Source organism: Silene latifolia, chromosome 1 (assembly GCF_048544455.1).
Source record: "Silene latifolia isolate original U9 population chromosome 1, ASM4854445v1, whole genome shotgun sequence".
Taxonomy (NCBI): domain Eukaryota; kingdom Viridiplantae; phylum Streptophyta; class Magnoliopsida; order Caryophyllales; family Caryophyllaceae; genus Silene; species Silene latifolia.
Window position 1 is genome coordinate 28,357,886 of NC_133526.1, and position 27,413 is coordinate 28,385,298.

At 43.6% G+C, this 27,413-nt stretch overlaps 1 pseudogene; it reads left to right on the forward strand.

Annotated features, from left to right (window-relative positions):
* The first annotated feature begins 1,263 nt into the window (after window positions 1-1,263).
* On the forward strand, window positions 1,264-27,295 carry LOC141642819 (SNF2 domain-containing protein CLASSY 2-like; annotated as a pseudogene).
* The last annotated feature ends 118 nt before the right edge of the window (window positions 27,296-27,413 follow it).

Below are 27,413 nucleotides of genomic sequence, written 5' to 3' on the forward strand. Positions count from 1 at the left end.
TGTAAAATTTTATTTTATTTTTCAAGGGAGCAATAGTACAAGAATTTTTATAACTTAAGTGAAAGGAAATCAAGAGAACAAAATTTTTCTTGTTAACACTTAACAAATAAAGAGTTTATACGATATTATTATAATGTTAAAACTCAAAAGGAATTATGTGATGCGAATTTGAAAACAGGGTGGCGTAAAGAAAAACCGAGGGAGATATATGTAAAAATAATATTATAACGAATCTTTAGTATAACGAGGTGGTATCCATCAAATGCAGCTACGCGATCTTCATTCATCCCAGCAGTCTTAATAATAACACGGTCTCCATAGTGACAAAGTTAGTTGAAGTTACATATCAATTATTTGGTTAGTAGTTATAAAGGTAAGACCACCAATAGCTACCAATTATACATTACGAAATAAAACACACAAGTCAACCATAAATAGCGAAAAACAAAAACTACGGGTCCCTAAAGCTAGGCCGGTCTTTAGTATTTCTACCCTTTTTACCCAATACTTTTCATTTTCGGTGATCTAGTCATTTTCCCTATGATCCTAGAAAATAGATGACTCGTTTCCATGAACCGGGGAGCACAAAATTTTAAAGCCAATGTTAAAATATGGCGATTTTAACACCAACCAGAAAATCCATGCTCTGATACCAACTGTAACAAACCGGATTTTCAGGACTTTATTTAATAAGTCGAAAATAGGAAACAACGGAAGATACATTACATATCCGAGTCATTACTATTCTCTACTAACCCAAACATAAAGAATATTAAATATTACAATTGTTTCTAACAATTTACAACACTTTCTAATAAAAATATATCTAAAACCCATCTTTAGCTTCATCTGTCTCGGGAATGTTCGGTCTCCACAAATCTGATAAACCTGACGTTTTTTTAAAATTTTGTAAAAATTTTATAAAGAAAACAACAAACGTCAGGTGGGTAGATTAACTTCTTTAAACAACTAAAACATAACGTAAACAATCATAACAGAATCATACATCCATACTTTAAACACATAAATTTTGAGAAAGTAAATAAATTTTCCAATGCCGTATTGTTTTTAGTAACATTTTATCACGATATACCGGCCAATTACCGTACACGTCCCCACTATATGACCAATAGTTGAAACATGTATGATAATCATATATCGCCAATCCCATCGATACAAGGGGGCTTACATTTATTACCCCGGTTTACCGTGGTGACATAAGCACGTTTAAAACAAAATTTGTCCACTCATCTCCAGGGTCGAATGCCGGTGCGTGGGGTTGACAGACCCGCACCACGGACTACCCACCACCCGGCTAGTTATCCCCGAGGTCTACCAACTATCACCAAGACCTTCGGAAACCCGGATGCGATCCACCTAACACGTACGAGACTGATCAGGTCCCCACCTAAAGCATGGCCACACTCCCGCCTACTCTCGAGTCTAAGGATAGGTCCACCAAAGACGGGGTGTTACAACTGGTCTTCGAATAGGATGGAAGAGACTGGATATGGATGATGATTGGGCAATTATCCTAGCCAATGATGATGAGACAGATGGCATGCTCCTAGACAATCTCGAGCAAGGCTTCGATAATAACGTTGTGGAGATATATTCCGAGGATAATTATCTTCTTTCTAGAATTGGTCCTGAGGCAAAAGATGAGAAGCTTGTGAAAGGTTTGTACAGTGCGGAAGAGAGGACGAAAGAGTAAAAAGTTCCTAAAGCGAGAAAGAGAGTAAGAGAGTACAAAGTAAGAAAGATGATAAGACTTAGCTTGCTATTGTTCCCGTGTCAGAAGAAAACAGTTGGATGCCACGGGAACAAAGCGATCTTCAAGCTGAAATTCGTCCAAATAGGCTCAATGCCGACGATGATAATGTCCCTTTGAAGTTTTATAAGAGAAGAGTCTGAGTAAGTAGAGCCACGAGAACAAAAAATATATCCGAATTGGAAGATTTTGGTGGCGGGTCTCGATATGGTGCAAAGCCTTCCAAATACCCGGTGAAAAGGTATCATCATCCTATGTCTAGAGCTTCTAGAAGACACAAGGCCTTGGACAAGACCAAAGGTAGTTCAAAGAAAACCTTGGATATTGATGTATACTGTTTGGGCTAAAATCCGCACTTTAGCCTAATAAGGGATGAGCCCACTTAATTCTGTTTAAAGAATTGGGCCGCGGAGGTAGGAAAAATCACGGGAAGCCCAAAGGCAGGTGGCATCCGTCTAAGGAGTTGAGCCAAGGAGAATGCAGCGAAGGGAAGGCCTGATGATAAAGCAAGTCCGCGTTTTGTAAAGCCTTCAGGGAGATCTTAGGGAGAATTCAGGGAGATTAGGGAGAATGGAGGAGGAAGACTCGTTATGGAAAGAGTTGTGATAGGAGTAATATTTCTTACCATAAACGAGGTAGGACATATCTAGGGTTCTTACCCTATAAATAGCCAAGGGAGCAAACGAGAAAGGACATTCAACATCTCACGCATACAGACGACATATTGTGCTAGCTAAATTTACATATTGTCTCCATTGTACTCGTTCTCTCATTAACAAGCTAGTGCAATACTTGGAAGGGTGCCGTCCCTTCCCGCGGTTGTTCCCACATTGGGTTTTCCGTGTCACCAAATCTCACGTGTCAACTTCTATTTACATACTTTATTTCTTTATTTAGCATTAACATAGCTATTCCACAAACATACAACGAGTACGACCGCATTGACCTCGCATAACCTAAATTTGGCAAAAATTACCAAAATAGTTTGGCGCCCACCGTGGGTCATTGTGGTCGTCAATCATTGATTAACTCAGTCATATAATGGATAAACAAGCATCAGCAGCTGTGTCAGGAAGCGGTCAGTCGTCGATACCACCAAACCCAATTCAGAATCCAGCATCGGCAGCACAAACTCAGGCCCCCGGACACACCCCAAGAACCACACCTGTGGCAAAACCACTATACCTCCCAGAACTCCTGCTGTGGCGGCCCAACCCAGATCAGACAGGAGTACAACAAGTTCAGGCCTTACTCCACCTGCCAACCCAACACAAACCTTGCTTAGTGGCATGGAGAACCTTCAAAAACTAATGGAAGATATGCGAGAAGACCAGAGAAAGGCAGAAGCTGAAGCAAAGAAGAGGGACAGGGAACTTTGGACGCAGATAGACTTTCTGAAGCAGCAGACCAGCATTCCAGCCAGCACGGGGAATGAAGGTCGGGCCCCGGTAGTAGATCTTACCCAGGGGGCATCAGGTAGCAGGAATCAACCTCAGCAGATACCAGCCGAGCTGGTAACAAGACTAGATCTAACGGCAGTGTCAGCAGGAGAAAGGATAACCCCACAAGGGTTAGGATACCTCACACTGAGTGGGCGGCCCGGTACCCGGCCGCGTGGAGGCACAACCAGGTAATCTCCCAGTTGATAATCTCGTGGTAACTAACCAGACACCTGGTGCAGGATCCGCAGGTAGCCCGCAGGTAAGCTGGCATCAAGGAACGCTCGTGACATCAACCCCATTAGCTACCACGCCACACCAGAACCTTCAAGAGTTCAGACATGGAAGAAGTGCTCCAAGTCAACAGATAGCAGACAGACGAATCCAGGTCTCTGAAAACCTGACCAACCAGCAGTACCTGGAGTTAAGAGAGATGCTGAGTAGGGTCCCAGGATTGCCACCTCCACTCGAAAAGGCGGCACGCGACAGTTAAGCTGACTCGCCGTTCGTGGATGCCATATCCATCGTTGCCATGCTAAAGGGATTCACCAATCCAAACATGCCTCTCTTTGATGGCACGACAGATCCCTTTGACCACATGAGCCAGTACAAGCAGAAAATGATGACGGTAACGGTTGTAGGACAAGTAAAAGAAGCATGTATGTGGAAGGGGTTTGCATCCACACTGTCGGGACCAGCACTCCGATGGTTCGTAAGCTTGCCTAACAAGTCAATATCCACGTTTGCCGACCTGGTAAACGCATTCACTCAGCTATTTGCAAGCAGCCGGAAGCCGCAGAAGCATGCAGGAGACTTGTACAGAATTGTTCAGGGAGCTGAAGAGACTATTGGAGAATACAACACTAGATTCAACAATGAGAAGGTGACAGTACGGGAGTGTGACGTGTCGACAGCAGTGGAAGCCTTCAGGAGAGGCCTACACCATGAATCTGACCTATTCAAGCAGCTAACTATGCACCCTTGTCATAGTTTTGAGGTGGTGCAAGAGAAAGCAGCAGCTGCAATCAGATTGGAAGAAGATATCCTGGCCAGAGCCAGCATACCAAATACACCAAGCGTATCCAGTACATCAGCCATGGAAAAGTCAGGTAGAAAGCAACCCACTAGCAAGAAGGATGAGAGATACATGCCATATGGTAGGGGAGTCAACAGAGTTGACAACATGGAAGAGAATCAGCAACTCCCCACACTGGCAGAATCCGGATTCACAACTGGCGTCGGAGGAATCCTGAAAGCACTCAGAGAGATGGGAGATGGGGTAAGATGGCCCAGGCCACCAGTAGAGGGACAGGCATGACGAAAGGACAGTAAGAAAAAATGTGAGTTCTATCGTGACATTGGGCATAACACAGAGGAATGTTACACATTACGCAGGGAGATCAGATGCCTATATGAGCAGGGAGAACTGAGCCACCTATTACCACGTGACGGCAAGCAGCAGGATAAGGTAGGCTCCACAAAACCTGCAACTCCACCTAAATGCACCAAGATAATAAACGTGATAACAAGCGGCTCAGACATAAGTGGGCTAACATATTCAGCAGTCAAAAGGCGTGCTACCGAGACTAAGGGAGACAGACCAGAAACTTCTTGTAGAATTTCTCATAGTGATCTACTTGCGGTTGCTTTCGACGAAGGAGATATACGTGACGAGCAAGAACATCACGACACACTCATCATAACTCTGTCAATGGCCAACTGCACAGTCAAAAAGGTCCTGGTGGATACTGGTAGCTCGGTCAACTTGATCATCCAAAAAACCATAGAAAACATGGGGTTCAGCGAGAAGGATATGCAGAAGAAAACCATCCCGCTGGTAGGGTTCAGTGGAGAGACAGCCAACTCGTTGGGTGAGATAGTAATCCCAACCTACGTGGGAGGAGTCAACAAACATGTAAGGTACTTGGTCATAGATGGACCCTTTACCTACAACGTCATTCTTGGAAGGCCATGGTTGCACCTAATGAAGGCAGTTCCCTCAACATATCACCAATGCATAAAATTTCCCACACCATAGGGAGTAGAAACAGTGCGAGGAGACCAGGAGGAAGCTAGAGGCTGCTACAAGAAAGCGTTGAAATGCACAGCCAGTCCCCCAGCATAGCAATTACAGAAGCAGCATGTCCAGGATGAATACGTTGAGCCTCTAGCCGAGGAATTGGATCAGATCACTAGACAAGCTGCACCCATCTAGAACCGTGTTAATAGGGGCAGGATGCACGGGAGACCTCAGACAACACCTAATTGAATTCTTACAAGCCAACATGGATTGTTTTGCATTGTCCCATGACGACATGATAGGAATATATCCGTCTATCATAACACACAAACTCAGTGTGGACCCAAAATGCAAGCCCGTCCAGCAGAGGAGAAGAAAGTTCGCAGCTGAAAGAAATAAGGTGATCAACCAGGAGGTAGATAGCCTGCTAGCGGCAAACAAGATAAGAGAGGTAAAGTACCCAGAGTGGCTGTCAAACGTGGTGGTAGTGCCAAAGAACAATGGAAAGTGGAAGGTGTGCGTGGACTTCACGGACCTCAACAAGGCATGTCCTAAGGATCCCTTCCCACTACCACACATTGACGCAATGGTGGTTGCAACAGCTGGACACGAGATGTTGACATTCCTGGATGCTTGGAGTAGCTACAATCAAATCACGATGGATCCTGCAGACCAAGAGAAGACAGCGTTCATGTCTGAAAGAGGAATATACTGTTACAATGTCATGCCCTTCGGCCTGAAAAATGCAGCGTCCACATATCAAAGGCTGGTCAACCGTATGTTCAACGAACAAATAGGAAGAACCATGGAGGTATATATTGACGATATGGTGGTGAAATCAGAGAAGGCTACGGACCACATGCAGCATCTGGCAGAAACATTCAGCATCCTTAGAAAATACAAAATGAAGCTAAACCCGTCTAAGTGCACCTTTGGAGTTTCCTCCGGCAGATTCTTAGGCTACATTGTTATCCAAAGAGGAATTGAAGCCAAGATCGAGCGATTAAGGTCAGACATGTACCTGAGTCACCGAAAAACCAAAGGATGTACAAAGACTAGCTGAAAAGTGGCGACTTTGAGCGAGTTCATCTCAAGATCTTCGGACAAATGCGACTATTCTACGATATATTAAGAAAGAGACGAGAAGTTTGAGTGGACTGCGAGAACACGAGAAGGCATTCGGGAGCTGAAGCACTACCTCAGCACCCCGCCACTACTATCAAAACCGGAGCAAGGAGAACCATTGTACCTATATCTAGTTGTCACAGAGGTAGCAGTAAGCGCAGTTCTGGTTAGAGAGCAGGACAAGGAGCAAAAGCCGGTCTACTATGATCCAAGAACAGCAATAAAATCACAAGCGCTGGCAGACTTTGTGTCAGACTTCAGCCCAGCTATTCAGAATCTGGTAGACGAAGAGATCCTAACCCTCAAAGGAAACAAGGAAGCAGAAGTCTGGCAGATGCACATCGATGGAGCCTCCAACCAAAGGGGGCAGGTGTAGGGCTAATCATGCGTTCACCGCAGGGAGATCTGATAGCACAAGCAGTAAGATGTGAGTTTAAGGCAACTAACAATGAAACAGAATACGAAGCCTTAATACTAGGAATGCAGCTAGCCCTGGAGTTGGGAGTCAGGAACCTACAAATATTCAGTGACTCTTTGCTAATAGTTAACCATGTGAACGATGAATTCATAGCCAGGGACTCAAAAATGATCGTCTACTTAAAAGTGGCGAAGGAGCTGAAATAGAAATTCAAAGATTGCAAGCTCAAGCAGATCCCCAGAGACCAAAATGTGGAAGCAGATCCCCTAGCAACTCTGGGGGCAACCTTCAAGCCAGCTGAACTATCCAACATCCCCATCGCGCATATGCTGGAACCTTCTATCCAGAAACTAGAAGAGGTGGACAGAGGAGAACTGGAAGACCAGCAAGACGTGGAAGCAGTTTAGTCAACCACAAATGACCCGGCGACTGCTCAGCCGGATAATCAGTCGGATGGCCAAACAGTTGCCCAGCCCGACGATCAGCCAACTGATCAGACAGACGACTGGGATTGGTGGACGCCATACCTAGATTGGCTGCAGCACGGCAAGCTGCCATATGACAAGAAGGAGATAAGAGGTTTTAAAATGAAAGCCTCCAGGTTCATATTAATTGACGATGTGCTTTTCAGGAAATCATTGGCAGGACCCTACCTACGGTGCCTGGATAAGCAAGAAGCACAGACTGTGTTGCATGCCCTCCACAGTGACGAGTGTGGAAACCATGCAGGGAGCAGGAGTCTGTCAAACAAAGCCCTCATACAAGGCTACTTCTGGCCCACAATAAGGGCAGACTCGGCAGAATAGCCCCGCAAGTGTGACGCCTGCCATCGATCAGTGCTCATGATCCACCAGCCAGCAGAGCCCCTGCATCCCATCATTTCTCTCTGGCTGTTCATGACATGAGGGATGGATATAGTGGGTCCTCTGCCTAGAGCCACAGAAAACAGAATATGGATGCTAGCAATGACAGACTATTTCTCCAAATGGATAGAAGCAGAAGCATTCACAGAGGTAAAAGACAAACAGGTCATCTCTTTCATTAAGCGTAATATCATCTGCAGGTTTGGTATCCCATCAGAAATCATATGTGACAACGGATCACAATTCATCTCAAACGATGCCGAGGGATACTGTGCCAGATGGAACATCACCCTGAAAAAATCAACACCTAGGACTCCAAAGTCCAACGGGCAAGCTGAATCCAGTAATAAAATCATCATGGACAACTTGAGAAGGAGGCTACAGGAGTTAGGAGGAAAGTGGGCAGATGAATTGCCACTAGTGCTATGGTCAGATATGACGACCCCAAAGACGGCAACAGGCCAGACACCCTTCAGCGTGGTGTTTGGCGCAGAAGCAGCCATTCCATCAGAAGTTCTAGTTCCAACTCACAGGTATGGATGTATGACAGGGGAACAGAACAATGCAGAGATGGCCAGGAGCTTGGACACGGTAGAGGAGCTGCGAGCAAGTGCAAAAATACGTCTGGCTGCCTACAAGCAGTCAGTCGCCAGAAGCTACAACAAGAATGTAAAAGTCAGGCTCCTGGAGGTAGGAGACCTGGTTCTCCGTGAAGTGTTCTAAAACACAAAGAATCGTAAGGCAGGCAAATTCGCCTATAAATGGGAAGGACCATACCAGGTAGAAGGCGTTGTTGACCATGGTGCATACAGATTAATGACCATGGATGGTCAAATCATACACAAACCATGGAACATACTTCACCTGAAGAGGTATCATTTTTTATAATAAGTAGAGTTTAGTGTACAGAGTAGTGTATTAAGAAAGCCAAAAAAAAAGAAGAAAAAAAAATGGTAGTAGGCATACTACCAATTTTGTGTGATTTTCTTTCTTTTATTTCTTTAAAAACTGTTATTGGAGTTGTGTGGTCTGTAAGCTTCCTAGGACCACAATTGCTCTGGCACCCCATGAGATGGCATCAGGTACTTCACATCGCTCTGGTAGGATTTCTATTTTCAGGCTTCTCTAAATGCATCGCTCTGTATTCTAACATCTATGGTACATTGAAAGGGTAACTACTAGGACTGTCAACTGCAAACGCGGGGTGACAAGGCACGTGGCACTCCAACATGCCTAACCTACATTTCTCCATTAGGAGTACCCTCATCAGGCGGCCTGTGGAACATACGAAAGGGAGCCTGGCTGACAGCTGAAAGCTTATCCAGCTACCCCGGATACCACCCCCTGGACGTAGCTCGCAATCAACGCAATTAATCAGGGCCCCAGCATGCATGCACACATACATGGAGCGCAGGGATCTCTGAGCTACCAGAATCCTGCAACGTTCCATCGGTCCTAGAATGACGATAAACTTGTCTAAGGTACGCCCTCGTTGGCTTTAAATATGATGAACACATCTTGCGTTATGAACAAGGTTAAGTAGTCAAGTGCGGCATACGCCTAAATCAGTCATCAGACTGACACGGCAGCTAGCTGAGTCTAAATCAGTCTTTTCAGACTAACACGACTGGTCTAAATCAGCCTTAAAGGTTGACACGGCCACGTCACCCTAAATGCGGCATAAGCCTAAATCAGCCAGCAGGCTGACACGGCAGCTAGCTGAGTCTAAATCAGTCTTTTCAGGCTGACACGACTAGCCTAAATCAGCCAGCAGGTTGACACGATAGCTTCCTAAGCTAAGTACATAAGTAAAAAACAAAACACAAAAGATATGATAAAGCTTGCCAAACTAAGGCAAGGGGCATTTCAAAATTCGGCCAAAAGCGGCCCCAAGTTCAGTCAGCCGTCACCACAACGGACAAACACAAAACGAAATGTTTAAAAAACATTTACAAGTCTGCACCGCACAGGGTCAGACCACCATAAAAAAAAGTTCGAAAATAAAAGAATTTAACTTTAGGTCACATTGATGACCTCCACTTCAGGCACCTCCTCTGCCTTCTTCTGCTGACTCCCCATTTCAGGTACAGGACCTGCTTGCACGCCCTCGGCAACAGCGGCCTCCTGTGCTCCCTCAGCAATAGTAGCCTCCTGAAACGAGCCAGCATCTCCGGCAGCTACCTGCTCTGCCATTACAGGAGAATTCACCTCGCCAACTTCAGGCATCAGGACGCTCAAATCAGGTTGAACCGGGTACAGGATCTCCAGCTGCCTTTCCTCCTCCTCAATAGCTTGCAGGGTTGGAGGCTCATCAAGTGCAACACGCATCCCACTGATTTTTCCCCGCCAGGTAGCATAGGAAACAATATTGGTGGCCAGGGAGATCAGCTCGCTGATCCTCTCGTTAGAGAGTTTGAGAGAGTCAGAGAAGGTAGTGCAGACTTCCTGGGTGTGCGCTAGCTGGTCAGCTCCCTCCTTTAGCTTCTTCTTGGTGCCAGCAAGCTCAGCTTTCAGCTCCACCACCCGTCCCCTCAAGTCAGAACTATGTTGCTCCAACTCAGCAATAGTCCCCATCAGCTCCTGGCTCTTGGCATTGGTAGCACGACTGGTGGTCTGTACCACGTTGATCATCTTTCTGTTGTAGAGGGCTGACTGAAAGGCCTGAAGGCAGAAAAAGAAGAGTTAGCAGGATGGATATGAATAGTTCAGAATAGGTAAAGGAGGAAGGACGCTCTCCACAAAAGCGTTGTGCACATCATTTTCAGCCATCTCCTCTGGGGAAATTCTGAGAAAGCCTCCACCAGGGAAGGGAAGAGAATCTGGTCGATTTCAGGCCAGTAGGGCACCTTGTCAACGTCTCCAAAACCATCAGGGAAATGGGCAATAATGCCGCCACTAGCAGCAGCAGAAGGACTAGCAGGTGAGGTATGAGGATGACGGGACAACGGCCTGACTTCTAGGGGCTCAGGACGAGCAGCGCTGGAGGGGGTAGAGGGAGACTGGAAGGAAGCAACAGGGGCACTCCTCTTAGAGGCAGAAGCTACGTCAGGGCTCGCAGAAGATCTCTTTCTTTTAGCACTCTGGAGGATGGCCTCCAAAGGGTCAACTTTTGAACCTGCAGGCAGCCAAAATTTCAAATGTCAGAAGCACCAGATAGGCAGCAAGATTACATACAAGCAAAGATAGCATGAAGTGGCTTACCAGAGGACATGTTGTGGGCTGATTGTTGTGGATTGGAAGAGGAGGCAGGTGAGAAGCCGGGCAGCAGGTCAGGGAATTTTCTCTCAGACTGGGGGATGCAGAATAGCTTGTTGCGAGCAGATATTGGGTCGCCCAGACGAGTCAGGTGGCAGGGACCTACATTAAAGCAACAAAGTAAGCCAGTAAGCATTAAGATGAACAAATCTGGCGTCAGGAGAGCCACTTACTCGAAGTAACAACCCATTTCTCGAAGATGTAGCCAGCATGCGGCTGGATAGAAGCCTTCCTCACATAGAAGAAGTCCTCAAACCACTTCTCATCCCTGGATTTTGACACGTGCCTGAATGAGGTCTCACCAGAGCCCCGGAAGGAAAATTGGCCTCTTCCCAGAGACCTGATATCGTACATATGGGCCAGATCACCCAAGAAGATAGAGCTACCGGTGTTCTGGCTAGCGGTCAGAGAGTAGAGGAGAACCCTCCAAATGTTGGCATAAATTTGTGCCATGGCAAAGTTGTTGGTGTAAAGGAAGTCTTGCATAAGTTTTGGGAAAGGAAAACGAAGGTCATACCTAAACGGATAAAGGTAAAAGCAGACCCATCCCGGCCGGATGGCATCCGCCTTTTGACCCAGCTCCAGGAAAGCAATATCAACCCCATCGCCGAGACCAAGCAAACCCTTAATCAAGGGGATATCGGCGGTAGTCAAAGAAGAATTGCAGTCATGGAGGTGAACGAAAATATTTCGGGAAGGGAAGACGGGGTCTGGGTTTTGGTCGATTGGGGCGGAAGTCGAAGCAGTGTGACGGGTTTTACCCATGCTTGGAATAAAGAGAAAGGAGAAAATAAAGAATCAAAAAAGACGGCAAGAGAGAATTACCTGGGGAAGAACGACGGCAAGAGGGTCGGAATCCGGCGAAGGATTAGAAGGGAGAAGAAGGGTTTTTTGAGTAGGTAGGAGGGTTTTAAATTCTTTGAAATTAATGAAGTGGGGAAGGGAGTTGAGATTATAAAGGAGGAGAGAGGTAAGGGAGCGTGATAAATGAGGGAAAGAAGGGATAGGGGGAATGATGAGTACACAGGAAGGAGTGTAAAAGACGGCGCGGGTCTTTTTGAAAAATATGTGTACGTAATTCCTTATTCGACGCCACGAGACGTATCTCACAAGGAATTAGGGGCAAACTGTTTAGGCTAAAATACGCACTTTAGACTAATAAGGGATGAGCCCACTTAATTCTGTTTAAAGAATTGGGCCGCGGAGGTAGGACAAATCACGGGAAGCCCAAAGGCAGGTGGTATCTGTCTAAGGAGTTGGGCCAAGGAGAATGCAGCGAAGGGAAGGCCTGATGATAAAGCAAGTCCGCGTTTTAGAAAGCCTTCAGGGAGATCTTAGGGAGAATTCAGGAAGATTAGGGAGAATGGAGGAGGAAGAGTCGTTTTGGAAAGAGTTGTGATAGGAGTAATATTCCTTACCATAAACGAGGTAGGACATATCTAGGGTTCTTACCCTATAAATAGCCAAGGGAGCAAACGAGAAAGGACATTCAAGATCTCACGCATACACACGACATATTGTGCTAGCTAAATTTACATACCGTCTCCATTGTACTCGTTCTCTCATTAACAAGCTAGTGCAATACTTGGAAGGGTGTCGTCCCTTCCCGCGGTTGTTCCCACATTGGGTTTTCCGCGTCACCAAATCTCACGTGTCAACTTCTATTTACATACTTTATTTCTTTATTTAGCATTAACATAGCTATTCCACAAACATACAACGAGTAAGACCGCATTGACCTCGCATAACCTAAATTCGGCAAAAATTACCAAAACATATACAAAGACCTTATATCAACTTACACGAAGAACATACAGCTGACTATACAGAACAAACATCCAATTCTTACTGATGCTTGGAAAAATCTCCAAGGTGCGTCATCTATGTATGAAAGAAGGCTGCTGAGGAAGCTGCCACACCCTTGAGGAAGAAGAAGAATAGTCGGAAACTGAAATGTGTTCAGAGAAATGGAACTTTGTTTGGCATCGGCTTATTATCTAGATGAGGAGGTATCGAATCTTCTTTAAACTGTGACTCTTTTCCATCAATTGTTTGGTTAAGACCGTTTTCCAGTGATAGCAACGAATTTCACCTTATAGTTTACTTGAAAAATAGTCAACTTGTATTGTGAGTGATTTATAGTTGAGAATAAGTGAGGTCGCTATGTGCTAATTGTTGGCAGCTTTTGCTAACATCCTGAAACGGAAATGTGTAGAACTCAAAGGCCAAAGATAGTCACCCGATGGAAAAGTTTTTTTAACGGCGTTGTAAGCATGTGTACATAATAGATAATGAAATCGGGGTTCTTTGTCGGTTGCGCGTATATGTGATCACTGAAATCAGAGTCGTTTCACCAGAGTTTGTAAGACAACTTAACAGCTTTAATTTCATGATCTCTCTTTTTCTAGGAGTCTCTTGAGATACTACCATGCTATTTTTAATATAGGATCGTCCCAATTACATCTACCACTATTCAATGTAGGAAGTGAAGTAATAACCACCTCATTTTTTATCAGTCTCATAATACTCTTATCATGAGACCGTCTTATATTGCAAATTTGTGTGTATCAGCTTATCTCACATGTTTAAACCTGATGTAATGCGACCAATTCATAAGACTTGCTTTTTTCTCTTTAATTTTATTTTTTCTTAATTTCAGATGCGACCAACAGGATTTTCCGCAAAACATGAACGAGCAGATCACAAAGGTGAAAAGGATGATACAGAGCAAAATTTGCTTGACGAAGAAGCATGTACTAGTCTTGTCTACCATAGTACCATAATCCTGGTTTTTCAGACACTTTCATGTCTGAACCAAATGATAATGACAACGTGTGGGGCATAATCCCAAGTATAAGGAAAAAGTTACATGATCATCAAAAGAAGGCTTTCGAGTTCCTATGGAGAAACCTTGTCGGGTCTTTGATACCTTCGGAAATGGAACCATCAGGCAAAAAAGTTGGTGCTTGTATAATTTCTAATTCTCCTGGTGCAGAGAAAACCCTTCTGATCATCACCTTTCTTATTAATTACTTGAAGATGTTCCCCGGAAAGAAACCCTTAGTTCTTGCTCCTAAGACTACACTATTAGAATATGCCAATAGAATATTGCTTATTCTTGTAAATAATTATGTTTGTATTGTTCCCTAGTTTAGCCTAATATGTTTACTGTTATACGGGATTGCATCTCCCATATTTAGCTAGTATTGATTGACATCCCATGATTGATGGGATTTGACAGCTAACCTAGGAATATCGAATTGTATATATTGTATGATGAACTATTGAATAAACTCAAGGGAATACAATATCTTTTATGGTATCAGAGTCCTTCGATCCTCTACTTCCGCTACATCTCCTTCAAATCGAAATACCCTTTCTCTATCCCTTTCTCTATCCCTTCACCATGACTAACGATGGCCAATCCTCCAAACCATCCTTCTCCCCTGCCTATTCGGTTTCGAATATCAAAAACTATGTACCCATCATTCTCGAAATCGAAAACGTACATTATGCTTCATGGGCCGAGCTCTTCCTTAATACCACTCGTGCCTTTGACGTTCTTGACCACATTGCTCCTCCAAAAGATGCGGTTCTCAAGAAGGATGCCGATTGGGACCGTCTCGATGCCATCGTAAAACAATGGATCTATAGCACTATATCCATTGATCTCCTACATACCATCCTTGAACCCGGTGCGACGGCTCAGCAAACTTGGGATCGTCTCAAGGATATATTCTGCGAGAATCAAAACTCTCGTACCGTCACTTTGGAACAACAATTCAGCAATATCCATATGGATAATTATCCCAATGTCTCGGCCTATTTCCAAGCATTGAAGATGATTGCTGACCAATTATCAAATGTCGGATCTCCGGTGCCCGAGAACCGTCTAGTGCTCCAACTTGTGACCCATTTATCTGAAGGTTATGACAGTGTGGCCACTTTCATTCAACAAACTGACCCGCTCCCGTCTTTCTACAAAGCCCGCTCCATGCTCACCATGGAAGAAGCTCGACAAGCCAAGGCTGCTAGTACACCATCTGAAAATGCTCTTCTTGTTGCTACCTCTTCTAATTCTAAACCTGCACACACATCCAACAATGGTGGTAATTCCTCTAACTCCAATAATAATTATAAGGGGAAGGGGAATCGCCATCATAAAGGAAATTATCGAGGCAAGAACCAAGGGGGCGGCAACACTGGTGGTTCTAACAGACAGTCAGGCCGTCAACAGACGCCATCCGCGTCCTCCTCTTCAAACTAGGTGTGGGTTCCCCTTGCACAATGGCCTGCAACTTCTCAACAGGGATGGACCGCACCGCCATGTCCCTATCCTACTTCGGGCTGGACTCCTTCTGCCGCAAATAATGCACCTGGCATCCTCGGTCCTCGACCTCAGCAAGCTTTTCTTGCACAATCAGGCGTGTTCGGCATGCCACCAGGGGCGTTGGTCCCGACAGACTTGGCGACGGTCATGCAATCGCTTAATCTTCAACAACCCGACGACAACTATTATATGGACACCGGGGCGTCGTCTCACATGAACTCAAACAACGGTAATCTCGTTTCTTATTCTCCTTTGAGTGGCAATCGTGCAATTGTAGTCGGTAATGGTAATATGATTCCGATTCGGGGTATTGGTAATACTACGTCTCCCTTCCCTAACAAATCTATACACTTGAAAAACGTGCTGCATGTTCCTCACCTTATTAAAAATCTAATTTCTGTTCGCAAATTTACAGTTGATAATTTTGTTTCCGTTGAATTTGATCCATTTGGTTTTACCGTGAAGGATCTCAAGACGGGGACGCCGCTCCTGAGAAGTAATAGCACGGGGGATTGATGCGTGTCTAAAATATGATGTTTCACACTCTATTCCACACGCATTTCAGAGCTCAAATGTGCAATATATGCCATTATTTCCCTATTTTCCTCTACTTTCGTGTTTTTGTCTATTATTGCAGAAATATGAAGAATTGAGCGGAAATCGAGCCGAATCCGTCCCTAAGTAATTAACATTGCATTTGACATAAAGTATTGACTCGAGGAATGAGCTTGGTGCGCGTTTCAAGGCCTAAAGATAGCAAAAGAAAGGGTGCGTACGAGTTTAACGAGCAAAGAAGCATTTCACGATATTGCAGCCCCATTCAGATGGCCATATCTCGAGTTTTATAGCAGATAATCAAGTGATTCCAATTGGAGGTGAAAGCTTATCCTCTTAGCTTTCCAACGCCACATAGAACGCCTGATTTGACCAAGTAACGAAGAAATGGCAGCTGTTTTAAGATCGGTGCGCTGCTGCGGAATCGTCGAATGCTATTCTCATACAAAGACTCTTGGTCGATCGACTGGCCCAAGTGGTCGATCGACCACCCCACGGGTTCCAGTAGCTACTGTTCACTGCTACTTAGTCGATCGACTGATGCTTATGGTCGATCGACTGAACAACGGGTCTGACGCAAAATAAAAGATCGAGATTAGAAGCCCAATTGTAATTAGGTTTTCGAGTAGGGTTTTACGTGACTCTCTTATTTAAACGTAACCCCTGCCTACCTTTTGATTATGATTCATTAGTTTAGTTTAGCTTTCGATAATAAAATTTACTTTTCGCATAAAGCTTGGGTTCTTTCCTCTTCAGTTCTTCGTACGGTATTCTTCTGTTTTCTTTGTTAAATTTCATTACTTTAATTCTTCCGTAGTTTAGAATTGCTAGATAGGATCCCAAAGCCAATTTATCATTTATGTTAATTATTTATTTAATTAATTCAAGTATGAATTCGATCGCTTTGTTAGTTAAGTTTATTGTTGTTATTGTCAATATCATGAGTAGCTAAATCACCATTGCTAAGATGTAGGGGATCTATGGCGTAGATGGCATTAGAATAGGTGACCCCGCATTAGGGCTTGGTCGATCGACTGGCTTAACTAGTCGATCGACTGAGCCGGTTAGTCGATCGACTGGGGTAGCTGGTCGATCGACTGACTTCGTGTTTGATTAGCATTGTTTGATTCGTTAAGTGCAATATTTAGCAATGAGACCGAGAGGAGACTTGTTAGATGCTTAGTTTTGACCGACCCATAGATCGAGAGATAGGGAAGGGCATTAATTAACGAATTAAGACGACTAAATTGCTGAGATCGAGAGATAATGTAATTTAGGCTTTAAGAATCACTTTTCAGGGCGAGAGCTAGTATTAGTGAGACTTAGGGACTGGTAGCATAGGCCGAAAGGAGCTACTAGTTAACTTGGACCGAAAGGACTTGTTTTACCCATCCTACACGACTGTATTTCGGACTTACCTAGGATTATGTGTCATCGCAGCTATAGTGAACCGACCGTCTTACCATTCCTTTCATCGTTGTTTACATCCTTATTTACTTTTACTTATTTATTTATTTTATGTTATTAGTTTTAGAATCAACTCAAACCAAAACCCCCACAATCAATTACCGATAGATCAAACAAAAGCAACTATAACTCCCCCGCCTCTCTGTGGTTCGACCCTGTTACCACTAGCCTAGGTTAGTCTTAATAGGAAATTATAAATATTATTTTTGGTACTCACAACGACGGGTATCAAATTTTGGCGCCGTTGCCGGGGAGGCAGCGCTAGTTTTAGTTGTTCTTTATTTTAGTCTGTTTTTTCGCCTCAAGGGAAGACCGAGTACCTTGAGGCAGTTCTTACCTTCTTCTTTAGTGTTGTCTTTTTGCAGTACTGCAGGAGAATCCACTCATGTTCCGTTCTCATGAGCATCAGGTGCTGTTTTGTGAGAGATGCGGCGGAGTTGGACACACGTCTGAGGCATGCAGGCACCCTAAGGAGAAGATGTTTGCTTTCCATCAACTTCAGCTCGACAACTCGTATAATTACGCTCTTACTTCACCGCAGCAACCATATGAGCCTCCTTATGAAGCCCCATTACCATCCACTCCGTCACAAAGAAGAGTTGAAAAACGAAGTTCTTGAGTTGACAAGTCTAGTGCAAACGCTTATGGTGGAGGTACAGAAGAGTAATGCGGCAAACCGGGCCTTAATCACGCAGCTGATATCTCAAATTGCTACATTAGACAAGAATGCAGCTGCGACACCGAGTCAATTTGACTCTCTGAATCAGCGTATTGAGACCGTACATGCAATGACGCTGAGGAGCGGGTCCGCTCTTGATGGACCTAAGAAGGATGCTGCAAAAGGAAAGAAGAAAAAGAGTGAGAAGAAGACGGACAGCAGTGATTCCGGTCGATCGACTGCATCACCTAGTCGATCGACCACTCCGCGATCCTCAGTGATACCTTCTGATCTCTCTGTTCATTCTGGAAAAGAAGAAATCATTCGATCGATCGACCACACTGGTCGATCGACCTATGATGCTGCTGATGATGAGGCAATTCGCCCTCCAATGCCAGATAACTTGAGGGATTTCTTGTTTCGGGATGAGACGACTCCGAAATCATTGAGGCAAGACCCAAATGCTGATGGGTCGATTCCCAAGGTATGACCCTACGACGGTCAATGGTTCATATCTGAGACGGTCTGAGGAAGGGTCAAGTTACAACAAAGTAGTGGATTTTCAGCCTAAGTCCACTGATGCCAGTGTGAGAGACCTAGAAGAGAGGGCAAAGCTACTTCTGACAGCCCCTTATCCAGAGAGACTAGTGCCGACCAAAGATGAGGTAACATTTGATAAATTTAAAGATGTCGTGCGTAGTCTTAACGTGCAAATTCCTTTCTTAGAGCTAGTTAATCAAATACCTGCATATATGAAGTTCATGAAACAATTGCTAGCTAAGAAGAGGTCTTTGAATGTTGTGGAGTCGGTGCATTTAATCAAGAGTCTAGTTCGTACTTAACTCACACTTTGCTACTCATAAACCGTCGACCCGTAGTAGTTTTTCAGGTCCCCTGCAATATTGGTACCTTCTCAATCGAGAAGGCATTATGTGATTTAGGGGCTAGTGTCGGTGTTATGCCTTTGAGTCTGGCTAAGAAGTTGAGATTGACTAGATTTGCCATTACCGACATGATCAGCAAATGGTGACCGTTCTGCAGTTCAGCCAGTAGGGGTCTTAGAGAATGTGCCTGTTCAAATTGAAAAGTTCTTTTTTCCTGTTGACTTTGTTGTTTTGGATATTCCTGAAGATGTCAACACCCCAATTATTTTGGGAAGACCGTTTTTGCACACTGCTGGTGCAATAATTGATGTGGGAGAAAGAACTTTGAAATTTAAGGTAGGGAAGCACTCTATTATGTTTGCCCAGTCCCCTAGGAAGAAAGACCCCATGTGGCCCATGACCTGTAATATGATTTCTGAAAAGAAATCTTATTTTGTGCTTTCTGACATTCCCACTTCCTTACCTGTACCTATTCCTGTTATGACACCTCCGCCCCAGATTGGGAGCAAATTGGAGGAAGATTCTTCTGTTTTGGATATTGCAGGAAATGGTTTGGGGAAGGAAGAACCGCTCACTGCTCCAACTGTGAAGGAGCCCATTGTTCAGAGAGGCGGTCTGGGATGTCCGAGCTATGGCACTGACGAGGAGCCAGATGAGGAGCCCAAGAAGAAAGAGCCAGTCAAAGAGTCGGATCTTGAGTGTGAGGAGCTGGGAGATGATGGCCATGCTTGGGAAGATGCTAGAGATGATCCGTTGAGCATCCCAGTCGGAGTAGAGTGGAGTCCAGCTTCTGAGATGAGCACTGCGGAAGCTACTTCATGTAGGCAGAAGCCTTGGTCGGAGATTTTTCGCAGTTTCCGTTGATCTACTTTACTGCTTTAGACTATTTATCGTTTTTTGTGTGCGCGAGACTTCGCTTAGTTTGGTTTGCTTAGGATTTTTATAAACTTTAGACTTTATTTTGGGTTTTGCGCGATTTTGGGCGCGTATTATTGTGCACTTGCAGGTTTTTAGACCTAATTAGCTCAAGAAATTGAGCAAATACGAAGAAATAAGAAGTTACAAAGATTTTTCGATCGATCGGCCGGTCCGGTTGGTCGATCGACGTCCGTGGTTTCCAGGAGCTTCTGTTCCTGTTCACTTGGTCGATCGACTGAGTGGTGTGGTCGATCGACCACCCTGCACTGCTGTACCTATTCACGACCTCTCTCCTGCTATGTTTGGTCGATTTGCGGAATTAAGGGAGTTTTCTACCCCACTTTATCTTCCGTCATTTTATTTATTTCTTCTATGCACATAATACCGCTTCGTTATTGTCTTTCTCGATTTTATGCGTGGTATTTGTTTGTCTTTTCAGGTATTTATTGGTAGCATCATTAGCTATCAAAACCTCCTAGCTCACGCTTGGTTTGGGGAGGTTTCCTTTCTTTGCGCTTAAAGTCTTGTGAGTTCCCGGTTTTCACTTCATGTCTTATTTCTTTATTTAACGCAAATTCCCGTTTTCCATTTTTCTTTCATTACATGATTTTGCACAATGGGGACATTGTGCGATTTGGTTTGGGGAAGGGTTTTGCGTCGCATATCATTTGCTTGCATTCACGTTTGCATTTCGTTTTGCATTGTTGTTTCATTTCTCATATATCAAAAATCCAAAAAAATTGAAAAATTTCAATTTTTTTGAAAAATTTCAAAAAATATCACGTTTATTTTAGCATATAGGTTGAGTCGGAACGGTAGTATTTCTATGATGATTTCTGCATTTTCATCTGTTTATGCCTAAGCCTTGCTTAATTGACATGTTATTAGTAGAATCACATATGCATATCTACGAGTTTTCGTTACATTCTTGCTGAACTTGATAACTTGACTTTGAAAATTGGCAAGCTACTTATATATTCTGAGATTTAGAGCCTTATAACTGGTGACATTCATGACCAGTTTATCTAGGATTGTGATTAGTGCTCCTTATGAGACATGTCACATTAATTTGCATAAATATGAACTTAATCTGCTTAATACCTGTATGCATTCGGTTTGTGGTTTGTTGACACATGTGGTAGAGGTTCCCTTTTCTCATTTTGCCCATGAAACCCCTCATAGCCAAATTTAGCCTCTTTTGTCCCATAAACTACAGTCTAAAATTAGCCTACCTTATCCGAGCTAGTACTTGTATTTGTGGGAATGTTTTATTGCAAAATTGGTTATATGCTCATTTTGAGATGATGTTGGGAAGATGAAAGAAAAAGGAAGAAAAAAAATAGAAAAGAAAAAAAAAAGAGGAGAAAAATGATTCGAAAAAGAAAGAAAAGAAAAAAGAAACGACTGCTCCACATGGTCGATCGACTGCAGCCCGAGAAAAAGAAAGTTCGAAAAATCACATGTTTCAATTATTACGATTTGGTGATTTTCACTCCCATGTTCTCATTTATATTCTTTGGGGAGTTAACTTTTATGGAGGTTGTGAGCTTTGTGCCTTGAATTGGCACCGTCTTGTATCATTTACATTGAGTTTGAAGTTGGGATTCGCTTATAGTTTGGATTGAAGTTACTAGCTTGGCTTATTACTCCTCATATCCAAATTCTTTTTAGCCCCTTCTTACCCATTACCTCACATATCCATATTTACCTCGGCATGTGTCATTGGTCATCTGTTTGGTTGGAATGCATATGTACGGTTGTAGAGATCATTTTCATATTAGATTGCAGGCATGTTCTTATAGGTCGTAGTTAGGTGAGAGTCTTTACAAATATTAATTATTTCTATCTTACATATATTCACCTGTGCCTCATTGAGTGATTTGAGCGACCCGCGAGATTTCAATTTGATAAGTCTCTATAGTTGATGGTTCAGCAGTTTTTGACGACTACATAACTCGTTTGCATGATTCATATTGCTAATTGATTGTTAGTAGTTGCATTAAATTGGTTTAGGCTTTACATGTTGCATTTCGCTCTGAGATTGAACTCGTTCCATTAGGTTTTAGGATCGAGTCTAGTTCTTGCTTGGGGACAAGCAAGGTTTGGTTTGGGGAGATTTGATGCGTGTCTAAAATATGATGTTTCACACTCTATTCCACACGCATTTCAGAGCTCAAATGTGCAATATATGCCATTATTTCCCTATTTTCCTCTACTTTCGTGTTTTTGTCTATTATTGCAGAAATATGAAGAATTGAGCGGAAATCGAGCCGAATCCGTCCCTAAGTAATTAACATTGCATTTGACATAAAGTATTGACTCGAGGAATGAGCTTGGTGCGCGTTTCAAGGCCTAAAGATAGCAAAAGAAAGGGTGCGTACGAGTTTAACGAGCAAAGAAGCATTTCACGATATTGCAGCCCCATTCAGATGGCCATATCTCGAGTTTTATAGCAGATAATCAAGTGATTCCAATTGGAGGTGAAAGCTTATCCTCTTAGCTTTCCAACGCCACATAGAACGCCTGATTTGACCAAGTAACGAAGAAATGGCAGCTGTTTTAAGATCGGTGCGCGCTGCAGGAATCGTCAGAATGCTATTCTCAGACAAAGACTCTTGGTCGATCGATCGCCCAAGTGGTCGATCGACCACCCCACGGGTTCCAGTAGCTACTGTTCACTGCTACTTAGTCGATCGACTGATGCTTATGGTCGATCGACAACAACGGTCTGACGACGCAAAATAAAAGATCGAGATTAGAAGCCCAATTGTAATTAGGTTTTCGAGTAGGGTTTTACGTGACTCTCTTATTTAAACGTAACCCCTGCCTACCTTTTGATTATGATTCATTAGTTTAGTTTAGCTTTCGATAATAAAATTTACTTTTCGCATAAAGCTTGGGTTCTTTCCTCTTCAGTTCTTCGTACGGTATTCTTCTGTTTTCTTTGTTAAATTTCATTACTTTAATTCTTCCGTAGTTTAGAATTGCTAGATAGGATCCCAAAGCCAATTTATCATTTATGTTAATTATTTATTTAATTAATTCAAGTATGAATTCGATCGCTTTGTTAGTTAAGTTTATTGCTGTTATTGTCAATATCATGAGTAGCTAAATCACCATTGCTAAGATGTAGGGGATCTATGGCGTAGATGGCATTAGAATAGGTGACCCCGCATTAGGGCTTGGTCGATCGACTGGCTTAACTAGTCGATCGATCGAGCGATTAGTCGATCGATCGGGGTAGCTGGTCGATCGACTGACTTCGTGTTTGATTAGCATTGTTTGATTCGTTAAGTGCAATATTTAGCAATGAGACCGAGAGGAGACTTGTTAGATGCTTAGTTTTGACCGACCCATAGATCGAGAGATAGGGAAGGGCATTAATTAACGAATTAAGACGACTAAATTGCTGAGATCGAGAGATAATGTAATTTAGGCTTTAAGAATCACTTTTCAGGGCGAGAGCTAGTATTAGTGAGACTTAGGGACTGGTAGCATAGGCCGAAAGGAGCTACTAGTTAACTTGGACCGAAAGGACTTGTTTTACCCATCCTACACGACTGTATTTCGGACTTACCTAGGATTATGTGTCATCGCAGCTATAGTGAACCGACCGTCTTAGCATTCCTTTCATCGTTGTTTACATCCTTATTTACTTTTACTTATTTATTTATTTTATGTTATTAGTTTTAGAATCAACTCAAACCAAAACCCCCACAATCATACCGATAGACTCAAAACAAAAGCAACTATAACTCCCCCGCCTCTCTGTGGTTCGACCCTGTTACCACTAGCCTAGGTTAGTCTTAATAGGAAATTATAAATATTATTTTTGGTACTCACAACGACGGGTATCAGGGATCTCTACCCACTTCTTCCCACACACCATACCGCCATTGCACCAAGAGCCGCACTCACAACTGTTTCGTCCGACATTTGGCACGGACGTTTAGGTCACCCGGGTCCTAGCATTTTTAATTCCATATGTAATAACTCCGACATTTCATGTCGTTCTCGTAGGTCATTGTCTCTTTGTCATTCGTGTCAATTGGGTAAGCATATCAAACTTCCCTTTAGTGAATCTTTTTCTAAAACATTGCAACCATTTGATATTATCCATACAGATTTGTGGTCATCTCCGGTCATAAGCTCGAATCAACATCGATACTACGTCCTATTTCTTGATGATCATACAAATTTCCTATGGACATTTCCCATTATGCAAAAATCTCAAGTTTATGACATTTTCACTAAATTTCACAACATGATAAAAACCCAATTTAATTCTCATATTAAGACATTACAATGTGACAATGGTCGAGAGTACAACAACTCTCCTTTTCACAAATTTTTCGGGTCAAACGGAATGTTATTTCGCTTCTCTTGCCCGCACACTTCCCCACAAAATGGTAAGGCCGAGAGAAAAATCCGAACCATCAACAACATGGTCCGAACCCTCCTCATACATGCTCACTTACCTCCCTCAATGTGGCACCATGCCCTAGCCATGGCCACTTACCTCCATAATATACTCCCTAGCAAGGCCAATAATCTCACCTCACCCACATCGAGTCTTTACCATCGCACTCCGTCCTATAGCCATCTACGCACATTCGGATGTCTATGTTATCCACGTATACCTCCCACCACTATACACAAACTCGCCCCAAGAGCGATCCCATGCGTCTTCTTAGGCTACCCGTCTTCTCATCGTGGATACAAGTGCTATGATCCTCGTACTCGGAAAATTATTATTGCTCGTCATGTGACTTTTGACGAAACTGTCTTTCCCCTTCCTGGACTACAACCCACGGCCCACACCACATTTGACTTCCTCACAAATGAGCCTTCCCCATATGTGGCCCACCAGCTTCACAAACAAGCCCAAATGCCAATCCCAGCCGAGCCCATACCTACCCCAAATTCTTCTCCACATACTACCCATGTTAACTCCCCTGTTAACTCCCCTGCATCTACCCCGACATCAACCCCTACCTCCTCCCCAACCCGTGTGACACCCCCCACGCCTCCTACACCACCAGTCCCCTCGCCCCAAATGACAACTCGAGCCCAACACGGAATATTTAAACCAAAACAAATGTTCGACTTATGTGCCACAACCTTATCACCCATCCCGAAGTGTCCCAAATCTGCCCTCCAAGACCCGAATTGGAATCGTGCCATGAAAGACGAATTCGATGCCCTCATCAAGAATGAGACTTGGGTTCTTGTGCCTCGACCTTCGAATGTTAATATAACTCGTTGTCTTTGGTTGTTTAAGCATAAGTTTAAGGCTAATGGTGATTTGGAGCGATACAAAGCTCGTCTTGTGGTTAATGGCAGGTCACAGCAGGTTGGCGTTGATTGTGAAGAGACGTTTAGTCCAGTGGTTAAGCCCGCTACTATACGGACCGTTCTTAGTCTGGCCGTGTCGAAAAATTGGTCCATCCATCAACTTGATGTCAAAAATGCCTTCCTCCATGGTCATCTTGCCGAGACGGTATATATGCATCAACCACCCGGTTTTTGAGACCCTTTGCAACCCGACCATGTGTGCCTGTTAAAGAAATCATTATACGGTCTTAAACAAGCGCCGCGGGCATGGTATCAATGTTTTGCAACCTATGTCTCTACAATTGGGTTCACTCAAAGCAAGTCAGATAATTCCCTTTTTATATACAATAATACCGATCAGCTAGCCTATCTTCTATTGTATGTCGATGATATTATCCTTGCTACATCGTCTGATTCACTCCGGGTAAAAATTATGTCCCTGCTCAAATCCGAATTCTCAAGGACCGACTTGGGTCCCCTGAATTTCTTCTTGGGAATTGCAGCGGTGCGGCACTCCAGGGGATTGTTCCTGCACCAATCCAAATATGCTCAAGAAATAATTGCTAGAGCCAATATGTCATCCTGCAAACCCGCACTCACGCCTGTCGACACTCAGGCCAAACTTAGTGCTACTGGCGGCCAACCGTTCTCTGACCCAGCGCTGTATCGGAGTCTCGCAGGTGCGTTACAGTACTTAACTTTTACCCGTCCTGATATTTCCTACGCAGTGCAGCAAATTTGCTTGTTTATGCACGATCCGCGTGAGGAACACTTCGGTGCACTGAAACGAATTATCCGCTACCTCCAAGGAATGACTCATTACGGCCTACACCTCAGTCCTTCGAACACCGGTTCCCTCACCGCATACACCGACGCTGACTGGGGAGGGTGTCCCGACTCCCGTCGTTCCACCTCCGGGTATTGTGTCTACCTTGGTAATAATTTAATTTCATGGTCGTCAAAACGACAACCAACTGTCTCACGGTCTAGTTCCGAGGCCGAGTATCGTGGCCTTGCAAACGCCGTGGCTGAGTCGTGCTGGCTCCGAAATCTGCTACTCGAGTTACAGTGTCCTATAAAACGTGCCACCATTGTCTTTTGTGATAATGTGTCCGCTATTTACTTATCAGGCAACCCGGTTAACCATCAAAGAAGAAAGCATATTGAATTAGATATCCATTTTGTCCGGTAAAAAGTGGCGCTCAATGAAGTCAAAGTCCGTCATGTTCCATCACGATATCAGTATGCCGATATATTTACCAAAGGACTGCCAAAAATTCTGTTCAACGACTTTCGGTCCAGTCTCAATGTCGGTTCACCTCCCGCTTCGACTGAGGGGGTGTATTAGAATATGCCAATAGAATATTGCTTATTCTTGTAAATAATTATGTTTGTATTGTTCCCTAGTTTAGCCTAATATGTTTACTGTTATACGGGATTGCATCTCCCATATTTAGCTAGTATTGATTGACATCCCATGATTGATGGGATTTGACAGCTAACCTAGGAATATCGAATTGTATATAATGTATGATGAACTATTGAATAAACTCAAGGGAATACAATATCTTTTATACACTCTACAAATGGTATAAGTAGATCATTAAGTGGCAATTTCCGGTCCCAGTTTATCAAATCCATGGTCGAAAAACCTATCAAGATAGAATCTACAATCAAAAAGTCGGTAATTCCTCCTCAGAGGTATTACCAAATGGAGATATCATGCTTGTACTTGATTGTTTGGAGAAAGTACAGAAGTGGTATGCTCACCCGAGTGTGCTTCTCATGGGTTACACCTCGTTCATGTCACTTATGCGAGAAGATTCCAAAGATGCCCATCGTAGATACATGGGTCAAATACTCCGGGAAAGTCGTGGTATTTTGATTGTAGATGAGGACACAACCCAAGAAGCACCAAGTCAAGGCTAAGAAAAGCACTAATGAGGGTTGGGACGGAATTTAGAATTCTACTCAGGGACTTTATTTCAGAACAACTTTGGTGGGTATTTCAACACTCTTTGCTTGGCAAGGCCGAATTTCGTCAACGAGGTACTTTGAGTGCTAGATCCCAAGTACAAGAAGAAAATCAAGGGGCAAAACAAAACTCGAACTTCCATATAAAATCATGCTAGAAAGGTCTTCAATTCATCATGGACATGATTGCTCGAAAAATCAACTCAAATGATCTAGATGAAAGAGCAGATGGCCTAAATTTATTGAGAAATCTCACGAACACATTTTATGCACTTGTTTTGTAAAATGATCGAGAGATGTTTTAAGATAGGAATCGACGCAAAGCTGGTCACAGGAATATGTTCTCAAATTTATGCACTTGTTTTGTAATGCACAACACATTTTATACACATTACAGTCATA